This window comes from Acinonyx jubatus, chromosome F2 (assembly GCF_027475565.1).
Source record: "Acinonyx jubatus isolate Ajub_Pintada_27869175 chromosome F2, VMU_Ajub_asm_v1.0, whole genome shotgun sequence".
In the NCBI taxonomy this organism is placed as follows: domain Eukaryota; kingdom Metazoa; phylum Chordata; class Mammalia; order Carnivora; family Felidae; genus Acinonyx; species Acinonyx jubatus.
In genome coordinates, this window is record NC_069394.1 from 70,729,313 (window position 1) to 70,735,475 (window position 6,163).

Genomic DNA, 6,163 nt, shown 5'->3' on the forward strand with positions numbered 1-6,163 from the left:
CTGAGATGTTGTGACTCCGGAACTAATTAGCCTCAACTTCTACAATGAAATGACACTAACTGCCATTTATTGAGCACTTTCTGTGTCAGCTCTGTGCTGAGATCTTAACATCATTCTCTGAATTCTGACAAAACCCTGCCAATATCATCCACCTTTTACGAACGAAGAAACAGGGGTTTAGAGAAGTTAAAAGCTTGTCTGGTGGCACAGATGTAAGGTTTGGTGAGCGACTGTCCCCTGGAAATCGATTCCAGGTGAGTCTACATCCATACTCGAAACCCACAACTCAACCAGAATGAAAGGGAGACACCAGGGATTGCCCTGTTCACGGATCAGTTCACGATCTCTTGGGGCGGCTAGTGTGGATTCGTTAGTCAGATTCAGTGCTGCAGTTAGGGAGCAAGACCTTAAACAAGACCTAGCAGTGTCCCAGCCCACGAAGTCTCTTCTGGAGGACAGCTGGGGGATTCCTGTCTTCCTGCCAATCAGGGATTTTAGCTATAAACAGTTTGTGACATCAAATGTCACTTTTCTTCCACACTCGGCCCTAGAGTTTCATTTAAATAATCAAAACATTCTTGTCATCAAGGAGAGGCTAATCCCAGCAAAGCAGCCTAAAGCCATGTGAAGTGTGCACCTGCCATCTAGCACTCATAGTGAAAAATACAGCATTTTAGAAGAATTCAGCTTTTCCAGTTTGTTTTTTAACTTTGGAATTAAAATGAACTCAAAAGTTAAAAAAAGGAAAAAGAGAGACCCCCTAACATGTCAAGGTATTGAGATATAAAATATGCACCGAGTATTGCAAGAAAATATACTTCCTCTCATTATTATTATTATTATTATTATTATTATTATTATTATTATTTTGGAGAGCTTCTATGCTTGAGGAACAAGACTGCTCCATGTGCCACCTCCGATCCAAGCCCCAACTTCTGCCAGGACTGAAGCTCCTTTGTTCAGAACCTCACCCCATGTGTCTTTTCATCTGGCTGCTGATTCAGATCCTTGAATAAACTGGTAAGCATAAGGATATATGTATATATTTCATTTCATCCCTCAAGGTCCATTAAATGCAGATTCCATCCATGAAGCTAATATTTTCTCATATTTTATGAGCATTTTTTCGACACTCATGTTTTCAAAAACGCACTGGGGCTCAGCTGGAAACTGCACAATGACATGGAGCGCAGTGGGCGCTCAGCCTGCCTCCTGCTGGCCGAGGCGAGGTTGGTGTGAACAGGCCAAGGTGCATGGTCAATGCCTCCTATGTGACACACCTCTGTAAAAGAGTAAGGACGAAACACTTAACAAGTTGAGCCCTTCGGCCTCTGCGAGACTATCACCGTGGCTCTGCAAACCTTGCAAAATAAAGAAATCTGGGGCTCCTGGGGGGCTCAGTCGGTTGAGCGTTTAACTCTTGGTTTTGGCTCACGTTCTGATCTCCCGGTTCATGAGTTCAAGCCCCCGGGGGGCTCCCTGCTGGCTCCCTCCCCATGGGGAGCCTGCTTGGGATTCTCTCTCCCTCTCCCCTGCTCTTTCCGCCCTCCCCCTGCTTGCGTACTCTCTGTCTCAAAATAAACTTAAAAAAAAAAAGAAATCTGACTCTTATATGTATCTTTCTCACTGACATTCTATCATTTGAAAGATGTCCTGGGGCCCCTGGGTAGCTCAGTTGAGCGTCCGACTTCGGCTCAGGAGCCTGCTTCAGATTCTGTGTCTCCTTCTCTCTCTGACCCTCCCCAACTCATACTCTGTGAGTCTCTCTCTCTTTCTCTCAAACATAAATAGACATAGAAAAGAAATGTCCTAAAAATTTTAAAGGCAATTGTAGAGAGGAGACATCTATTCCATTTATAATGTGAACTAGTGTGAGGAGCTTTTTCTTTTTCGCTTTTCTTTCTTTCTTTCTTTCTTTCTTTCTTTCTTTCTTTCTTTCTTTCTTTTCCCTTTCTTTTCCCTTTCTTTTCTTTTTCTTTCTTTCTCTTTCCCTTTCTTCTCTTTCTTTCCTTCCTTCCTTCCTTCCTTCCTTCCTTCCTTCCTTGCAACAAGCAAGAGGGGCAGGGCAAAAAATTATTTGGAAAACACCCTCACTAGTGGAAGTGCCTCATTAAATGGGGAGCGGAAGAGGGTGGGGAAGTAAAGCCGGCCACGGTTGGAACAGCACCCCCATGTGCCCCAAGGTGCGCACTGGTTCCTCCGCGGGCCTCCTGCAGGGGGCGTTCGGGGGAGGTCAGTTCTTTAAGGGGTGCACGAGGTCTGAAGCTAGCTGACGGATTCAGCTTCTACTGTGAATCTCTGAAACTTTCTAGAGCTATTGCTCTTCCCTTACCCTTGATGTAATTTGAATCTCGCCTGCTTTCCTGACCACGAATATTGCCTCAGTATACAGAAAAGGGAAAAGATGAGAGGTAAAATCGGTCCATCAGTCGGTCAATAAATCAATTTGGAATTTATGCAATAAAACATCTGGTGCAAGAGAGGCTAGCTAAAATAGGATTTTGAAGTCTCATCTTTGAAATCTGATCACTAATCTATGTATCTCCACACGGACATTTCAACCAAACATCAGTCCTACGTCCCCAAAGCCTGTCAGTTTTCTTCTGTTTTTGTCTTATTATGTGTTATTAAATAGAGTAAGTCTTCCGAAATGCTTTTGGAATTGGCTGGATAAGTAAATCCGAAATTAGTGAAAATGTACACAGATCTTCTTCTGTTCACAATGGGGGTTATGTGCCCAAAAGTCCACTGCACGTAGAAAATGTCATGAAGTTGAAAATGCTTTTAATACGCCTGAGTTCTCGAACATCATAGCTTAGCCTAGGTGACCTCAAGCGTGCTCAGAACACTTACATTAGCCTGTAGCTGGGCAAAATCACCCAACACAAAGCCCATTTTACAATAAAGTGTTGACTATCTTACATGATGTGTTGAACACTGTACCGAAAGTGAAAACCAGAATGGCTGTGCGGGTGCAGAATGGCCGTAGGTGTGTCTCTGGTTGACCCCTGCGACCGCTTGGTGACCCGGAGCTACAGCCGCGGCCCCTGCCCAGCATCACGAGAGAAAATCGTCCCGCGTATCGCTAGCCTGGGAAATATTCCAAATTCGAAATTCCAAGCACGGTTTTGACTTCGTGCATTTCGCTTTTACACCACTGCAAAGTCAAGAACTCCTAAGTTGAGCCATCGTAAGCTGTGGCTGTGTGTACATTTCTACTTGTAGTTACCTCCTATTGAACCGAACATGCCCTACATCGCACATGTCTAGCTACCCCCATCTCCGTTCTAATTATGATTTCTCCTTCTCTCCTGTTTTGATCAATGGAGCCATCATTCTTCTGTTCACTCAGGCACAATATCAGGGATGACATTACTCATTCATTTATTCCTCTCTCGGCTTACCTAATTAACACATATTCATTGAACTCTAACCCCAAAGTAGGCACTGGAACCAGGCACTGTCTTCGACTCTGGTAACACAGCAGTGAACAAAACTGATAAAAATCTCTGCCTTCTTGTAGCTCATAGAGTAGTAAGGTAGAAAGTCAATAAACATGATCAGTGCATTTTATGTTGGGTAGTCATCTGTCTTCACACCTCCCCTCTTCTGGGAGTCTGTGTCTTCTCTTACAAGGAAACTTGTCATTGGGTTTAGAGTCCACCCAGGTAATCCAAGATGATCTCATTTCAAGATCTATAATTTGATTACATCTGCAAAGACCCTCTGCCAAATAAGGGCACAATCATAGATTCTGGAGGTTAGGATGTATGTGTATCTTTTCGGGGGCCACCACTGAACCCTCTAAAGGGGAGAACAAGTAGAGTTTAAAAAATTTTTTTTTATGTTTAGTTTTGAGAAAGAGACACAGAGTGCAAGCTGGGGAGGGGTAGAGAGAGGGAGACACAGAATCGGAAGCAGGCTCCAGGCTCCGGGCTGTCAGCACAGAGCCCGATGTGGGGCTCGAACTCATGAACTGTGAGATCATGACCTGAGCCGAAGTTGGACGCTTAATCAACTGAGCCACCCAGGCATCCCAAGTAGAGTTGTTTTTACCCATTTTAAATCAGAAGTTACAGGGGAGACGTTTCTGAAAAGGTGGCATTTGAATAAAGAATTGGGGGCGCCTGGGTGGCTCAGTTGAGCAACTCGATCTCAGCTCAGGTCTTGATCTTGGGTTTGTGAGTTCAAGCCCCACACTGGGCTCTGTGCTAGGTATGAAGCCTACTTTAAAAAACTCAATAAATTGAATAAACACCTGGAAGAGGTAAGGGAGGGACCTGTGCAGACTTCTGGGAAGGAGCACTCTGGGAAGTGGGAAGGATGAGTGGGACGGCCTTGCCTGTGTTGTTTGAGGAGGGGAGAGGCCAGGTTGTGCAGAGCATCATGGGTCCAGGTGATGACCTCTGAGTATGTGGGGGAGCTGATGGATGGAGGGCTTAAAGCAGGAAAACCACACAGCTCAGCTTCTGTTCAACAGCCTGGTGTTGGCTGCGTGTGGAGAATAAATGGCAGGAGCAAAGGCAGACACCAGATCCGTTCAGACATGACAGGAAGACAGGGGCCAATGGTGGCCTGAACCGCAGGGGTGGCTGCAGGAGTGGTGAAAGCGGTTGGATTCTGGACGTGTTCTAAGAATATAACTGACAGGATTTGCATCTGGATCCGGGGAGTGGGGGGAAGGAAAAGAGGAGTCAAGGACGCCTCCAAGTTTTTGGCCGGAGCAACTTGAAAAACCGAAGCTGACGTTTACAGAGATGGGAGAAGCCCGGGGTGGGGGGGTGGTGGCAGGAACTTGGCTGTAGGCAACCGAGTGTGGCGGTCCAGTGGCTGAGCCTGAGAGGCCCTTTAGCCAGGCGGAGTCAGGTGGCGAATGAGCAGCGAGGTGTACAAGTGGGCAGGAGGAGGTCTGGGCTGGACATTTAAATCTGGGACTTGGAACACAGAAGACACTTGAAGCCATGACACCGGGGGACATCAAGGGTGACAAGGAAAGAGGAGTGGTCCTGGCACCGGGCTCTGGGTGACGCCAACTCCAACGAGGAGCCAAAGGAATCTGGGAAGGAGTAGAGAGAGCTGGAGAGTCAGCATGAAGCGTGGGAGGCAAGCGAAGGAAGTTTTCGATGCTCCACTTGTTCTTCTACATCCCAGATGTAACCTTTAGTGCAGTAACTTCTTCCTTGTGTCTTTTTTTGATCTTTTAAAAGTTTATTTATTTATTTGGAGAGAGAGAGAGAGTCCGAGTGGGAGGAAGGGCAGAGAGAGGGGGACAGAGAATCCCAAGCAGGCTCCGCACTTTTAGCACAGAGCCTGATGTGTGGCTTGATCCTACGAAACCATGAGATCGTGAGCTGAAATTAAGAGTCAGACGCTTGACCGACTGAGCCACCCAGGCACCCTTCTCCCTTTCGACCCATTCTTAAAACTCTCCTGTTCTTCTGATTCTCCCTGTGTCCTTCATTTTATCACCCCGCATTGAGGTAGAAAAGGTGGGATTTCCAGTTTGAGGTACAAAAGGTGGGGCTTCTGACTCCCATTTCGTCCTTCCCCTTTTCCGTACCTATGCCTGCATGGTGGGGGCAGGGGTCCGTTATGAGCAGGGTGATGGAGGTGGAGAAAAACCAAGCCAAATTTACAGATGGGTCGGAGTGGGAAAGATACAAGCTAAGACTTAACAGTAGCCGCACTATAGCCCCTCGGGCTGGCCCTGAAGACAGAGGTGAGGGGGAAACCCAAGGGGCAGCGAGTTGGATGACACATCTAATCGTCCACTTCGTGTGTAAGGAGAATGGCTGGAGGCACATGGACTCATCAACAGTGGCAGATGGCTTGGCTGCTCGGTCAGAGGTCCACAAAGAGAAAGCCTGCGGGCCACCAAGGGACAAGCGGGTCTGGGGCAGAAGCAGGTGGATGGACACCAGGTGTGAAGGGCTTTGTTTCCTTTTTCTAAAAAAAAAATGTTTATTTATTTTGAGGAGGGGGAGGGGCAGAGAGAAAAGGAGAGAGAGAGAGAGAGAGAGAGAGAGAGAGAGAGAATCCAAGGAGGCTCTGCCCCGCCAGTGCAGAGCCCAACGTGGGGCTCAAACTCACAAACCGTTAAGATCATGACCTCAGCCGAAATCAAAAACTGGATGCTTGACCCACTGACCTAGCCACCCAGGCA